General features: G+C 51.7%; 3 protein-coding genes across 6 annotated transcripts in view; 1 reads left to right on the top strand and 2 right to left on the bottom strand.

The window, feature by feature from the left end:
• The window catches only part of LGMN (legumain), a 1,022,235-nt gene that overhangs the window by 303,269 nt on the left and 702,253 nt on the right, over window positions 1–16,713 (bottom strand). The window lies entirely within an intron of this gene.
• The window catches only part of UBR7 (ubiquitin protein ligase E3 component n-recognin 7), a 367,041-nt gene that overhangs the window by 148,119 nt on the left and 202,209 nt on the right, over window positions 1–16,713 (top strand). The gene's annotated exons all lie outside the window — the stretch shown is intronic.
• ITPK1 (inositol-tetrakisphosphate 1-kinase) overlaps window positions 1–16,713 on the bottom strand; it is a 180,374-nt gene that overhangs the window by 76,930 nt on the left and 86,731 nt on the right. The window contains exon 1 of one of the 4 annotated variants that reach the window (XM_050799144.1): window positions 408–778. The exons of the other annotated variants lie outside the window; for them this stretch is intronic. The gene's annotated coding sequence lies outside the window, so the exon portion shown is untranslated. Of the gene's footprint in view, window positions 1–407; window positions 779–16,713 lie in introns of those variants that run through there. 4 annotated transcript variants of the gene reach the window in all.

The raw sequence follows: 16,713 nt of genomic DNA, 5'->3' as shown, positions 1-16,713 counted from the left end.
CCCAGGGCACATCACCAGAGGACCCTCGAGCCTCCCTGTAGCACTCTGGAGATGGGGCAGGAGGGCTGACATGGAAAATATAGACAGGACAAGCAGGACAAACCCTCCAAGACCCCACAACTCTTCTCTCCTGCTAACTCCTCAAGGGCACGGCCCACGTTTGTACTTCTGTTCCCCAAGTCCCATGCTATCCAGGATGTACAAGACACATAAGAGGAATCAAGGTGACGGTGTCAACAGGCCAGGCAAGTGATGCTGAGAAATGGCTTTACAGAGAAAGGCTTTTCTGAACATGTCCCATCTGCCCAACCACCTAGGGAAACTAGGGCTCCAAGGGGTTAAGTAAATGACTAACGTCACACAGCCTGATCAGAACTTAGATCTAAGCGGATACTGCTTCTGCTAACCTATAAAAAGTCTTGGCAAAGCTGTGGTCCTCAGGAATCTAGACGTTGCTGCTTCGAGCGACCAGCCGCTTGCACTTCACACTGAAATCTGGGCTCGTCGGGAGAAGCGAAGGCGTGCAGGGCTGCCTGCAATCTGTTCCACGCTGCTCCCCTGCTTTGCCGGGGAAGGTGTTTATTTTTGCAAGTGCCTGAGGTTGGGATGATCAGTCCCCAAGGCCTCTGGCCAACAGACAGTCAGCGTCACCTGACCCCAAGACAGGAACACCTGCCAAAAGCCGGGGCAGCCTGACACCCGCTGCCTGACCCGCCACATGCCTCCCTCCCGGCCCACAGCCACCACCACCTGCAAGGCCAGTGACTCGGAGGCAGCGGCGCCAGCCCGGCACCTGGCTGACCCCCAATTTGGCCTCAGCAGAGGCCAGAGAAGGTCACAAGCCCCACCCCTGCTCTCAACCCCACCCCCAAGTGGGTTTCGCTCCAGGATTCAAGGCTGATTGTTTTAAAGATGTTACTAAAGACATCATAATGACAACTACAAATGGTCACTGGCAGTCAGCACCACGCTCAAAGCTTGCGTGCATTTCTTTCATTGTATTTAACAACCACTACGAGAAGTGATTTTACAAATGAGGAAAGTGGAGGACGGAGACTTTTAAAACCTGCCTAGGGTCCCACAGCAGGAAGGCGGTGGAGCGGGAACACAAATTCAGATCTCAGGCTGCGCTTCTCACTCCATTCCCCGCTGCCTGCCCCCACAACCCCGCTCCCCATGCCTGCTCTGTGCCCTAGGCAGCTGTCCTCTAAGGCCACAACCACCTGGCTGCCTTCTCCTCTGGCCAAGTCGGGCCAACTGGAGGCACAACAGAAGATGGGCAAGAAGGAGAGAGGGAGGGTGTACTTGCAGCATCCTCACGCCCCGACCCCCTGCCGTATTTCTGGCAGGAGTCACAGCCCCCATGGAGCAGGGCAGCCCCTCTCTCAATACTACCGCCTTCCCTACGGCTCCAGGTATGTTTTGGTCCCCTTGTCCCCTCAGGCCTGGGGGTGGTGACAGCTCTCAGGGCTTGTTAGCAGGGAACTTTGTCCTGTGCTGGCTCTCAGGTCTGCCCGCACCCTGTGATGGTCCCTTACTAAACTCTTCTCCGTTGCACCCCCGGAACACGGCAGCTCTCATCTGCTGGTGTCTTTAACTCGTCTTTCTTACTGTTTGCCAGGAAAGATGTTAAGGGATTTCCCCTATATAGAAAAAAAAATCCTTTAGACCTCACAATAAGAAACTACTGAGGAATGCTGTTCTCTCCCCATGGTGACAGGCCTGTGTACAAAACAACACAAAATAAAACCAAAACCAGGCTAGCTGAGAAGTTGCCCATCTCTGGGGCTCTTGGGTGAAGAAGGGGACGGGAAAGACACTTCCCAGTATCTCCTGAGACCTGGCATTGGCTCATCCTCACGGCAAGCCCAGGGGCCGGGGAGGACGCTCCCTGCTGCACAGACCAGGACACCAACGGCCCAGGAAGGAAAATGACCAAGCAGGGCCACGCAGGTGGAGCGGCCAGGATAGAGACTGTGCGGCAATGCCCACGTGTCAGCCTCCACAAGCGGCCCGCTGACCTGGGCTCGCCATCCCCTGGGGCCTCAGTTTCCCCTCTGATAGAAAGAAGAAACTGCAAGAGCTTTGCTGGGCTCTCATCACAGATTCCAAACTACACTCCACCCAACACCTCTTCCCAGAAAAAGCAGAATCTGAAGGAAGGTAGAGAGGCCATGGGCAGAGAACACTGGGCTCTCAGACACAGCCAAACACCAACCCATTTCCACTACAGTCTGTGGCTCCAGTGGGACAGGCACCACAAACGAGAGGCCAAGACAGCTACGAGCGCAGGGGGAGCCGGGCCACAGGAGCGACGCATGCGGGCCTGCAGAACCCCCATGCCCACCAGGGAGACGGGACACCACATCTCCAGACAGCCCTCCAGGTTTCCCTGCCTGGGAGAAACTGTGGCGTTCCCTTGGTGCTGGGGAAGGAGGTGAGCAGAGGGGACGCCCTGGTGTCCTCGCCTGGCATCAGCCTGAGGCCCGTAGACCTGACAACCGTGGCTGTTTGGAAAATAAGCTCTCCGCATCCCCGGCGCTCCGCTGAAGGTAAACAGCTGAGCTCTGGAAACGGGCCAGCCTCCTTTGTGTATTTTCCAAGCATTTTCATGCCAGTAAAACCCTTTTGTGAGAACAGCAGCTTGGGACACACATCAGGCCTAGGCCGCTCTCAGGTGCGGCCGCCTCTCGCTGTGGCATCTGTGCTGGGTACCAGCGGGGCTGTTGGCAGCTCTGGTGGCTCTTCCTCAGGTGACTGACATGCCACAACTGCCCTGAAGGGGTCTGTCCCCTGAACACACTGCAAACGGGCCGCAGTCTCCCTCCGCTGGCTGGAAAAGAGACGGGCCCTTGGGTGCGGCCCTATAGGAGAAAGGGCCCAGCTCCTGAGACTGGGGAGGCCATGGAGGAAAGGACACTGTGCAGGGGGATGCCCGAGGGGGAAGGGCACCACAGAGGCATGTCTCGCAGATGCCATGGGGACAGGAACTCATTTCAAGGTTGTCATTCTGCTTTTCTGACCACACTCTGCCCCCAGAAAAGAGAACATTCCCGGGGACTTCTTGTCCTCCTCAGAGGATGGGGTCTGGATTGTCCCTCTCAGCAGGAGCAAGACTGTCTCAGTGAAAGGCTGCCCGCCGGGACCTGAGGTCTGTGGGCGCTCTGTTTCCAAGTCACGCCATCTTGCAGGGCCCATGCTGGATCCTGCTCTGTGTGGCGCTTGGAGTTCAGAACTCGGAGAAAACAAGGGGCCACTGTTTCCCTCGGGGACGAAGGCAGAGACTTACTAGAGCTGGGGGCAGGGCCGGGAGACGGGACAAAGGCCTGCAAACCCCAGTGGCCCCAAAGTCCTCTTTGACTTCCAAAATGATTAACCCAATCGTACCCAGCCTGGTAACCACGCTGAGCTAGGTCCTGACGCTCCCTGTCTCTCCCAGAAGCTGGAACTGGGGAGGGGTGGCCAGGCAGACAGGCCTAGAAACCCATCCCCAATCCACCAGCTTCTGAACAAGAGCAGGTCAGTGAGCTGTGGAGTACCTCCGTTTCCCCAGTCATAAAATGAGGGTGCTATTAACCCTTCCCTGCACCTCACAGGATTGTTAAGAGTCCCAGAGCGAAAGTTCAATCCTCTTTCACATTTCTCAACTCATCTCAGCCCAAACAGGAAGAATTAGTGGCTCCCTTGTGTTCCCCATAGCCCCAGAACCCTTTGCACATCCCTCCAAGATTGCACCATAACCACAGTTATGAAGCTGATTCTTTAATCCACTGTCTCCTGCTCCAGAGCTGGAGGCTGCTCTTCCTCTGTGGTATCATATAATCTTTCTGACCCAATTCCTCAATTTCTCAGTAACTGGTTTCCAATTACTCAGGTAATGGAGAGGGCTGTGTCGCCACCATCCTCTAGGAATCTCAGTTTCCTTGTCTTTAAAGCAAGAAGCCTCGCGATCCCAGCACTAGCACCCAGCTCTTGCATACTTGCTTGGTGCCAGGCTCTGCTCTAAGCACTTTACATGCAGTGAGTCACTCAATTCTCACAATGGTCTGAGATGGGGACTCATGAGAGGCGCAGGGTGGTTAAATAACATGTCACAATCTCACAACTTCACACCCACTCTTAGCAGTACCTAGCCAGTGACACTCAATAAATGTCAGCTATTGTATTTCCCTATACTTACTATTCTTATTATTACTGACCAGTGGAAACTTCCCAAAAGTTTTGTCCCAACCAATAAAGGGTGAGAGGGCTGAAGTCTGACTTATTCCTCTGCCCTCTCCATGGATCTGAGAATCTGGGACAGAACTGCCATCGCCAAAGTTCAAAGGCCTTGCCGAGCAGAAGCAGGTCTCTCCAGAAAGAAAAGTCAGATCTGGAAACCTCATGGACAGACTTCAAAAAGGACGCTGTGACCGGACATAGTGGCTCGCGCCTGTAATCCCAGCACTTCGGGAGGCCAGGCGGGCAGATCACTTGAGGTCAGGAGTTTGAGACCAGCCTGGCCAACATGGTGAAACCCCATCTCTACCAAACAACACAAACATTAGCCAGGTGTGGTGATGGGCACCTGTAGTCCCAGCTCCTTGGGAGGCTGAGGTGGGAGAATTGCTCGAACCCGGGAGGCAGAGGTTACAGTGAGCTATCACGCCACTGCACTCAAGCTTGGGAGACAGAATAAGATCCTCACTCAAAACAAAACAAAACAAAACAAAACAAAAAGGAGCTTGGCCTTGGAGGACTCCATGCCAGTGGTGTGTTTTCAATGGGTTTGATTCCAACGAAGCCTGGAAAAGAGGAGATGGAGGCCTTCCCCTGGCAAGTACAACTCTCACTCTCAAAGGAGCTCCAGAGAGGTGAAGAGCTAGAGGTCACCGGGGGCTGCCACCAAGACCAGCAGCCTGGGACAAGGACAGTACAGGTCACCCTAGCAGCCTCTGCCCCAGGCTGGGGAGGGAAGCTGTTGAAAACGCTCTCTGACCCAATTCCCTGATTCCTGAGTAACTGGTTTCCAATTACTCAGGTAATGGGAAGAAACAGCAAACTCGTGAAGGCATAAGAGTGGGTAACTTTTCTCTATAAGATAAAGGGTTGAGACAATTAAATGGCCTGAGGATGGCGCTACCTTGTAGAGCCAAAGTTCTGGGAATTTATGAGCTGACATCAGACCCAGAAAAGTCACACCCATTCAGCAAGCACAGCTCCTTAAGAATAGGACTGGCCCTGAGTTCTCAGGATGGGCCAGTCCTGTTCTGCGTTCTCAACACTGGGTGTTGGAGGGCCAGGTCCAAGAGCAGGCAAAGGATAAGCACACCCACTCCTGGGATGCTGGCCTATGGAAATGATCAACAGGTGAAGGCCACTTCTGGCCTAGGGAGAGTCACTGACCACACACTGACAAAAGAAAAGACACAGAGTGCATGTGCGAAAATGGGGTGCTGGCTAATGCTGGGCATGCCACCACAAAGGGCTAGTCACGAGCCACTGAGATGGTGTGGCTGGGCACAGTGGGGCACACCTTTAATCCCAGCTACTCACGAGGCTGAGGTGGGAGGATCGTTTCAGCACAGGAGTTTGAATCCACCCTGGCCAACATGGCAAGATCGCATCTTTTTCTTTTGAGACGGTCTTGGTCTACCATTGAGGCTGGAGTACACTGGCATGATCTCCACTCAATGCAAACTCCGCCTCCCGGGTCCAAGCGATTCTCTGGCCTAGCTTCCCGAGTAGCTGGGATTACAAGCGTGCACCACCACACCCAGCTAGTTTTTGTATTCTTAGTAGAGATGGGTTTCACCATGTTGGCCAGGCTGGTCTTGAACTCCTAAACTCAAGTGATTCACCTGCCTCAGCCTCCCACAGTGCTGGGATTACAGGCGTGAGCCACTGTGCCTGGCCATATCTCTTAAAAAATGACAACAACAACAACAACAAAAGCAGTCACTGAGATGACAATGAAGAGGTCTTGATAGAGATAAGGGTAGGTGCTTGAATTACAACCACACGAACCAACACTTACTGTGGAAAAGGCTGATAAGAAAACCCAGAATATGAAAATAAAAGGACTGTGGGTAGCAGCTGCTTTTCTGTTTTTGTTTGTTTGTTTGTTTGTTTTGTAGAGACGTGCTGGGTTTCACCATGTTTGGCCAGGCTGGTCTCAAACTTCCGACCTCACACGATCCGCCCACCTTGGCCTTCCAAAGTGCTGGGATTACAAGTGTGAGCCACCACACCTGGCCTATCAGCAGCCCCTTTTCTGGACACAAGGCAGGACTGCACTTCCTGATTCCCTGGTAAATGGGTGATCGTGTGACTCGTTGTGGCCAATGAGCTGTGAGTGAAAACAGAACATGCTGTTTCCTGGGCAGAGCCCGTAACTGCAGGAGTGAGGTCTCCAGAGCCCTCTCTCCCCTCTGGTGCAAGACCAGCGACCTTCCAGATACGGCTGCTCAGCTGTGGATCTCTGAGTGAACAAGATGGACAGAGCCTCTAGCTGGCCCTGTGGACACGTGGCATGAGTGCAGAATAACCCACGGTTTTCAGCTAAGATTCTGAGGCTGTTGGTAAATACAGCACAACCTAATCTGTCCTCATAAAATAGGTGGTCCCCCTACCCCAAGCTTTTCTTTTTCATTTGTTGAGACAAAGGAAGGATGGAAGGGAAGGGAAAGAGAAGGGGAGAAAAGCAGATTAAGGCAATCAGGCCCCGACAGGTAATTGCAAGATTGAGAACGGAATTTAGTTGTGATTCTTTTCACATTGTAGTTTAGTATTTGGATGAGAGAGGAACGGGGATTTATCCTGTAAGAGGAAGATAACTTGTCAGAGTCCTTAGGAGCAGAAGGCAGGAGCCTCCATAGAGCCACATTACGGACGTGGCTACTCCCCAGCATCCCAGGAAAGCTCACCCCTAGCAGTCCCCTCAATCTGCCAGATGAGTCCCTCGATCCATGTGTCTTGGCCGAGGGGCTGCTTCATCTGTGTTATTGTTCACAGTGGCACCTGAGAGGCTACAGTCAGAGCTGATAGGAGCTAACCCCTCCCTCTGTTGCCAGGCACCAATCTAGTCCTATCCCGGGGGGAAAGTATGAATCACAGGCTGGCAGAAAAAGAAAAAAAAGGGGCATAAAAGGGCTGGCAGATCTGGACCCACAAGGCAGGAATCAGAGGCCACGTAACAAAGCCTGACCGCACTCTGTGTGTGTTGTGGGGAGAGCGGAGAGGATCCCACACATTAACCTCCTGTTGCCAGGCCTGGAGGAAGGAACTTGCAGAATCCTCTTGCCCACAGCACTCCTCCATGGCTGGCCAGTGCTCTTCTTCCCAGACCACCACAAGCACAGAGGTGCCCCCTCCCCAGGGAGAAGGATGCCCAGCGGTCAGGGGGCAGGGGCTGAGCCTCCAGCTGTGCAGCCTGGGAAAGGGTACATCCCTCCCCTCCCCAAGCCTGCTTCCTCGCCTGCGGAGTGAGGGTAAAGAAATATCCTTCCTATAGTCATGATGAGCACACAGCCAGGGCCGGCCGTCGATTACTTTCCTCTGTGACTAGAGCTGACTATGCTGCACTGGTGTCAGCAAATAGGACTTTCTTCCTCACATGAGGCTGAATGTTCTCTGGCCTCAGCGGAGGCCTTTCTGTCTTTCTTAGGCTTTCCACCAGCATGATTCTGATCATCACCTCCACCAGAACTACCAGGGCCCTTATCATATTCCAGGTGCTGCACTGAGCAAATGACAGACCTAATCTCCTAAGTACGTAAACTCCATGTCCTTAAGAGGCAGAGGCCACTGTTGCCATTTCACACATGAAGCAAGGAAGTCAAGAGGCAAAACAACCGAACTGAGGCTATATAACCAGCAAATCTCCCCCAACACCCCCAGGTCCCTGTGGCTCCAGGACACAGGCTCCTGAGCCTTCTGCCTTCATCAGGAAGGGGAGTGGGCTGACAACATGGCTGGCTGGACGTCCTTTCCTGACTTGCAGGGAGTGAGACTGGGGGCAGCTGTCATGTGGTCTGAGATACAATCTGAGGGGGCCAGAAGCAGGGAAGCACCCACAAGCACAGCTTTGCCAACCCAGACTTGCCCCAGCTCCAGGAGAAGAGGACAATTCTGAAATCCTAGCTGGCAGGCCTCAGGTTTTCAACCACACCATCTCCTGAGAGCCACCTGGGTCAGGAAGCCAGAGCCTATCCAGGGCTGGAATCAGGGTCTTTCCATCCTGCCGGCCACCGACACAGCACACCACTGTCAGCTTCACGAAACTCTCCAAGCTGAAGGGCCTGGCACTGGCACCCCAACCCGGAAAACAAGGGCAGGAACGGAGGCTGTGGGGGCAAGCAGGCAGTGGTAAGGCCTAGCACCGCCCACGTTGCTGTCTTTCTATTTTAGTTGTGGTGGTTTTGCCAGGCATAAAATCTTGACTTTTCTGTAATTCAAATGTATAAATATTTTCATCTTTTGATCTTTGCTCCCTAGACTGTTGTTTAAATCAGCCCATGGTTTTCTCAACTATTTTTACATTTTAAGTTGTTATCATTAAATCTTGGATCCACCAGGAGTTGTTTCAGTGGAAGACTGAGGTGTGCATCTGTGTACATTTTCTTCCCGATGGGCTCTCAAGTGTCTCAACAACATTTACTTACCCATCTTTTACCCACTGTTTTCAAATGCCAATATTTTCATAATTCCCACATATTTTGGACTCTCCATTAATTTGTCTTGCATCAATACCACATTGATTTGGTTTGGTTTTCTTTTTTCCACATTGTTTTAATTACAATAGCTTCATAATACAGTTTAATACCAGTAAGAGCTAGGTCCTCCATTTTTCACAATCTTCCTGACCAGTCATGCTCATTTATTTTTCCTACAAACCCTTACAAACAGGACTTGGAGCTGGGAGCGGTGGCTCATGCCTGTAATCCCAGCACTTTGGAAGGCCAAGGCAGGTGGATCGCCTGAGTCCAGGAGTTTGAGACCAGCCTAGATGACAGACTGAGACCCCATCTCTAAAAAAATACAAAAATTAGCCAGGCTGGTGGTGCACACACGCCCATGTCTATCATCCCAGCTACTCAGGAGGCTGAGGCAGGAGCGTGGTTTGAGCACAAATTGCACCACTGCACCCCAGCCTGGGTGACAGAGTGAGGCCCTGTCTAAAAAAAAGAAAAAAAGAATAGGACTTGGATGGAGAATTAGTTATATTTATGTATCAATTTAAGGAAAACCCATGGTTTGGTCATGAATCCTCTTAACCAGGAACACCACATTATTATATTTGCAACTCATATCACAAATGACTAATCTCTCTCAAATATAATTAAGATCGTACAAACTGATTTTTTTAAAAAGACAACCTAACACAACAGAAAACATGAACAAAAGATATGTTTGAATGTAAGTACAGAAAATTAACTACAAAAGGCTCCCAACATATAAGTATTAGAAAATACTCAACCTCATTTATATAACAAATGCAAATTATAACTACATTAAGATATCATTTTTTTATGTACCAGATTGTTGAAAGTTGGAGAGATGGTTAACATGCTGTGTTGGCCAGGGCTGGGGGGATGTGAATTTGACCATCTCAAAAGGCAGCAAGTCGGTAATATCTGTCACAATATCTGGGTATATCTCACCCAGGACCACCTGATCCCACAGGGTGAACTCACCCACATATGCACTTACACACATTGCTGCACTGTTTGTAATCGCCAAAAATTAATAACTAAATAAAAGTCCAACAAGAAGAGACTGAATCACTTATGATGACCCATATGGTGGAAGACTATGCTGCCACATAAGAGAACGGGGAGCGCTTTCTGTAGTGACATGGAAAGATCTCCAAGAAGGTGCCGATCACTAAGTATAGCACGCTAGAATATGTATGGGGAGGGAAAAAAAGGGTTACACAAAATCAACATTTGCCTGTACAGTAAGTCTTCATTGAACATTGGGGATAGGTTCTTGGAGGGTGCGGCATCAACTGAATTGTACAGCAGGTCCTCAGATAACATCAATTCCTTCAACGTCACTTTTTTATAACAGTGAGAAAAAAATTGGTTTCACTGTACATTTCGTTTAAAGTCACAGTCCTCAAGAACCTATCGAAGACTTAAGTGGGATCTTACTGGATATGCACAGAGTATGTGGGGATGTGCACAAGAAACTGGTCAGACTGGCAGCCACCACGGGGGAGAGGACCGGGGGGCTTGTGGGACCAGGGTGAAAGGGAGACTTCTCATCATGTGCTCCTGGAAATTTAAAACAAGTAAAATGTCTTATTTACTTACTGAAAGTTTGTAAATTACCAACTGAGCAGTCTCTAGGAAGAACACACGTTTGAAGTCAGAGTCAGACAGGCTTAGATTCAAATCCAGCCAATAATTAACAGCCATCGAGCACCTCTGTGCACCCAGCCCAGCTCTAAGCACTTGGCATGAACTATCTCACTTAATCACCTCAATGACCCCGTGAGGCAGAGCCGATTATTATTCCCCTTGTACAGATGGGGACACCAAGGCAACTCGCCTTCATCCACATAGCTAATGAGGAAGGACCTGGGAGGGGCCGGGCCAGGGAGGCAGACTCTGGGCTACACAACTGGAGAACCACACTCCAGATGTTCCAACACAGGGACACGTCTACAACATGTGCACGCACGTGGACAACCGTGTACATGTGGCTCTTAGGACTCCTCCGCAGATCTCAGAGCCCATGCACCAGCCACTGAGTGAGCAAGACAGTCATCAACAGGAAACAGAAATGATTTCCACTGCTGTCCAACTGCCCTTTCCCACCAAATGGCACACATGACAACCTGAGTCTCACCCAGGGCCACTTGACCCAGCTGCTCTGGCTGAGCACAAGGGGCTCACTGAAAAACCCTCCCTGCTCTCAGTGCCCGAGGAATCCTGGTTCTCCTCTCTCCAACATCTGGCCTGAGGCTTCAGTACTTTCCAAGTCACCTAGAGTGCAGTGGGAAAAAAAAGGTGCTGGTGCTTGGCTTTCTGCACTGAGAGGACCTCAGTGGGAAACTGGCACTGTGGGCTCACACATCTGCTGGCTCCAGCCAGAAACCTGGAGGCTGCTCTCCCATAGCCACATACTCAACTTGCCCTGATTCCCTTGCATGTGCACAGGAGCCACAGGACATGTCCTGGCCAACAGAATGGGAGCAGACATAGTGGGGGCTTCCAGGCCAAGCTAGTTCAAGTGTATGATGAACAGCATGCTTTCCCTAGACCCCATTCATGTGGCTGACGAAAAACACTTGGATGACAGAACAACCTGATGGAGTGAACCCAGATTGAGTCACTGCTTGGAGGGGCCACCAGTCTCCACTGGACTGGAAACCAACTCCCAGAGGTACAGGACAGCCTATTTTAACACCTTTGCTCAGCCTGTTGACGAGCTCTCCAGCCAGGACAATCTCTCCCCAGGCACTGCTCACTATGTGCCTATGCCAAGGATGGCTTTGGAACTCAAGTCCCAGGTACTGGAAGCAATGGAGCAGCAGAGGCAGCTGTGGGCAGACCTGGGCCTTCAGTCAGTGATCTTCAACCCCCTTGAGACACTGTTTCCTCACTGGTACAATAAAGCCAATGACAGCTGCCACCAGCATTCCACAAGACCGTGTTGGTGAAGCCTTAGCACCAAGCCTGGGCCAGAACAGGGCCCCTGCAGGCACCCTCCCGAAGCAGGTGTCAGCTCTCGGACCCTCCGGAACCCCATCAATCACAGTTCCCATTGGATCTCCCACCTCCAACGCCAAATGGTTCAGCCCACCATTGGTAACCGCCTTCAGGTTCAGCTTTGGCATTTCTAAGCCTCAGCGTCCCAGGCACGATGGTGGGGCTGTGGCTCCTCCCTCCCATTGAGAACGCTTCACTGCCTCCTCACAGTGGTGCCTACTCAGGGAGAACAGAGAGGCTCAAGCTGACTGAGCTTACACCACTGATGAGTCACAGAGCATTCTCCTTAGCCTGTGCCCTCTCTCTGAGGACAGGGACTATGTCTTATTCCTCCCCATGTCCCCTGTGTGGCCCGGCACCGTGCCCAGTTGTTCTAGAAACCAGCAAACATGGACTGAATTGATTCCCCAAGGCTGGAGAGATTTGTGCCATTCACCTATCCATACAGTATGTACTGGGCATTTCCACAACCACCCTCCGAGGACATGTTATCCCTGCTTTGCACCAAAAAAATGAGGACAGGATGAGATGAGGGAACTTGTGGAAGGTCACTGAGAGTAAGGGCAGGCCCATGTTTTCTTACCACTCCCTTCCCTACAGCCAACACCTCACACTACCCGCCCCTCGCCTCCACCTGGGGCCTAGACCCTTGGGGACCCTGAGCTTAGTTACGTCTGTGTTGGACTCTGGAGGGTATGGTGGGGGAGGCGAGAATCTCCTGGTTAAAGAATTCCACGATGTCCCAAGCAGCCCGGGAGTAAGCCACACATGCCCTGGGCCTGGCAGGGTAAGAAAAAGCAAGCCGTCTCTGGGCAACAGAGTAGTCAAGGACACTCGAGCCACCCTAGCTTTAGTCCCAGGGTGTACCTTGTAGAGAGGAGACATGGGCCACAGGAAGCTCAAAATGCACACAAGCACCAGGCAGCTGTGCTTTCAGCCAAGCTGGCAGACCACAGTCCCTGTGGGCCAAAGATGCCACGGCTCTTACAACAAGCACACACAAGGCAGGAGACGGCCACCACCCTTGGTCACCAGCACGGCTTCCTGGGCATGACTCTGGTCCTCCCAAGCAGGCCATGAGCATCATGCAGGCCCCTTCCTCTAGAGCCAAGCATAGTGAGGATCGGACAGTCACAGACACCGACCCTCCCAGGCCCAAAGAGAGTGGACAGGGCAAGGGTAACAGAGGAAGCCACCGACAGTCCCCAGCCGATTGTCTTCGGTGCACCACATCTGACTGTCCCAAAGCTGAACACGTGCTGTGGCGAGGGATCGATTTCTATCTGAGCTCTCGGCCAGATGAATTGAAAGGCTGCTACCCCCTTCCAGACACCCAGCTACCCTGTCTCTCTGCACTTCCCACAGAGGATTTCAGATCCAGGACTGAACCACCTGGATCCCAACTTCCCTCCCAGATGGCAAGCACGAAGTTAGCGCGCAATGCATGCGGTACTCCCTTCCAACTGCCGACGTGGGAGCTGAGGGTGTGAGAGTGGCGCCCCGCATTTACACTCAGTAGAGCTGACTGGAGAACGTGCAAAAATAAAATGAGGTGACACGTCCCACTTGACAAATGCTGAAAACATCAAGAATGCAGTCACAGCCACCCTGCTTGCTTCTGCCCTTTATCCAAGATGTAAATAAAAGAGAAACCGTTACTGCTTCATGAATCACACACAAAATCCTGTTCTTTACTCTGCTCCGGTTTTCTCAAAGCCTCAGTTTGTGTGAGTGATGGATGGGAAAGACAACAGGCCTTGTTTTCTTTCATTCGTTCATTCATTCATTCACGCACTCATTCACTGAGTAATTAAGTGAACAGAGTAATTCTGTGCCTAGCATTGCTCAAGCTCTGAAGACACAGTGTGAAGACGACCACCAGCTCCCTGTCCTCAGTGCTCATACTCACACCCTAGTGTGGGAGACAGACAAACAAGTAAATGAAGTGACTGCAGGCGCCACCAAGGGCTGCAGTATCAATGAAGTGCAGACGGCATGATGGGAAAGGGGGGCACTTGTCAGAAGGCCTGGTACAGGCTAAACTGTGTTCCCAAAAAACAGTATGTTGAAGTCCTAAGCCCCAGTATCTCAGAATGTGACCTTGTTAGGAAATGGGGTCCTTGCAGATGACCTTTGTTAAGATGAGGTCATACCAGAGCAGGGTAGGTCCCTAGTCCACGATGACTGGTGCTCCTATAAGAAGGGGAAATTTGGGCCGGGCGCAGTGGCTCAAGCCTGTAATTCCAGCACTTTGGGAGGCCGAGACGGGTGGATCACGAGGTCAGGAGATCAAGACCATCCTGGCTAACACGGTGAAACCCCGTCTCTACTAAAAAATACAAATAACTAGCCAGGCAAGGTGGCGGGCGCCTGTAGTCCCAGCTACTCGGGAGGCTGAGGCAGGAGAATGGTGTGAACCTGGGAGGCGGAGCTTGCAGGGAGCTGAGATCCGGCCACTGCACTTCAGCCTGGGCGACAGAGTGAGACTCTGTCTCAAAAAAAAAAAAAGAAGGGGAAATTTAGACATAGACCCCCACAAACGAGGAACATCGTGAGGAGACAGAGGCAGAGATGAGGGTGATAATTCTGCATTCCCAGGAACGCCAAAGACGGCCGGCAATCCACCCCCAGCAGGGAGAGACGGCTGGTACAGGTCCCGCCGCCTCGGAAGGAGCCCTGCGTGGGATCTCAGACTTGTCACCTCCAGAACTGGAAGGGGTGCATTTCTGCTATTTAAGCTGCCCAGTTTGTGGCTCTTTGTGACAGCAGCACTGGCAAATGAATCCAAGGTCTCTCTAAGGAAGGGCTGGGCAAGAAGAAGGCCCAGGAAGAGACCTGGGAAAGAATATTCTGAACTAAGAAGAAGGCAAGTGCAGGGGTCCCGAGCAGAGGAGGCCAGCATGGGTACAGGGGGCAGGGGACAGGGGACAAAGAGGTGGGGGCACAATTAGGAGTCAGGGTCCTCAGAGTGGGGGAAGCTGGCAAAGGGCCATGAGTGAGGGAGTTAGATGCCTCAGTCCCTTTGGAGAGACCACTGTGGAAGTTAACACAGGTGAGGCGTCAGCACCTTGCCTGGTACAGGCTGTAAGCGCTTCATACATGGCAGTTGCCATTTTTATGGCCTCATGGAACAAGGGACTTAGATAAGATTTTCGGAAACCATGATGCTTCGAAGAGAGCAGCAGGCCGGGGTCAGGAGCCTGGCACTGACTTGCTGTGGAACCTCGAGCCATCATTTCCCTTGTCTGGAACCTGGGGGCCTGGGCTTTAACGAGGGCCCCAGACCCCCTAAGGTTCCCTGGTCTGGCTCCAAGAGGTGGTGGTATGAGAATAAGTGCCCATCTCCAAGTGGGTTTCCAACTTCATGTCCCCAAACTTCTCCCCTTCCATGCCCTGGCTTCCGGCCTGGGATGTTTATTTTTGCTGACAACAAAAAAACATATTTCAATGCTTGCTTTATCTCCATGTTCCCCCTAGAATGGCAACTGGCAACCCCGGCCACAGGTGGCAAAGAATTCTCCAAGCCAAAAATATTTTCTATGCATCCTTTTTAACAATAAGCAGGGGAAACTCTGACTCAAATTCCTACAAAGCCTGCACAGATTATTATTTAAGCCCTGAAGCTGTACTCTTTCTATATTCATTGCTTTCCAGTCCAAAGTGAGCATTCCTTGAGGCAGTTTTCCAAACTGGTATTTGATATAACAGTAATAAAGCAGCCGGGTGCAGTGGTTCATGCCTGTCATCCCAGCACTTTGGGAGTCTGAGGCAGGCAGATCACTTGAGGTCAGGAGTTTGCAACCAGCCTGGGCAACACGGTGAAACTCCATCTCTACAAAAAATAGAAAAGTTAGCTGGGCATGGTGGCACGTGCCTAGAATTCCAGCTGCTAAAGAGGCTGAGGCAGGAGAATCACTTGAACCCAGGAAGCGGAGGCTGCAGTGAGCCAAGATTACGCCACTGCACTCCAGGCTGGGCGACAGAGCAAGACTCTGTCTCAAAAAATAATAATCATAATAAAGCAGCATTAACTTTTTTTTAAACATTTCTTGAAAAGGGGAAGTTCAGCACTCAAAATCATTTGCAAAGACTCGGTTGTGTCAAGCTAAGCAGAAGCTTTGCTGCAGGACTTCTCAGGTACTTTAATACGTTCACTTGCATAGAGATGTGCAGAGACAAAGACGCTGACGCGGAAACCCTTGCATACTCACTTGGGAGAATTCCAAAGAATGCTGCCAGGTCACAGAAGTTTACTGACCCACATCTGACCTGCCCCACCCTGGATGGGAGGAAGTCCACCGGGGACCATGTACACACCAAGCTGGGCGGGGCAGCTTGATGCCCTTGAATATCTTCTGATTAGCCTCATCTAGAGGGCACACGTCCACCCAGCTCTGGCCGTGACCCTGGTGAGTCGCCGGGACTCATGAAGGGGGCATCGCACTCGGCAGACTGCAGCGTACTCCACAGCTCTGAGCAGCTGCTCAGGGAAACAGGTGACAAAGGCCAGCACGGATTGCATCACGCATCCTGCAAAGCCAGCCCTTTTCTCCAGGGGGTGAGCCCTCTGGCAAAGGAGCAGGTGGGCTTCATCTCCCTGGGCAGCAGTTGTGAGCTGCTGAGAAGGCATGGACACAGAGACCCCTATAGAGACTCAGGGCGAAAGCAGATCTGTGCCAATGCCCTGCCAGGGCTTGGGAAAGGTACAGGCATCGGTTTTCCCAGGGTCTACAAATGAAATCAGCACACTCAAATCTGTAAATTTGTTGGGTCCCAGTTTTTGTTCAGAGGCCTGTGATTAAGTGTCATTTGTTATTCCTGCAATCCTACAGATGAGAGTAGGACCGACGGCCATCTCAGCCAGACCTAGGGACAGGGTCAAGGGAGGTTTCCTGGGGTGGGTGATATTAACATAAACCAATTGTGCCTTGGCACAGCAGTGCCTCAGTGACTCTGAGGCAGCAGCCGTGTGACCTGTGAGCCTTGTGAAAAGGAGTAGAATAAGCAAAGCTGGATC

The sequence above is a fragment of the Macaca thibetana genome, chromosome 7 (genome assembly GCF_024542745.1).
Source record: "Macaca thibetana thibetana isolate TM-01 chromosome 7, ASM2454274v1, whole genome shotgun sequence".
NCBI lineage: Eukaryota > Metazoa > Chordata > Mammalia > Primates > Cercopithecidae > Macaca > Macaca thibetana.
Note: the sequence above shows the minus strand (reverse complement) of the source record. Positions and strands in the feature narration are given on the sequence as shown.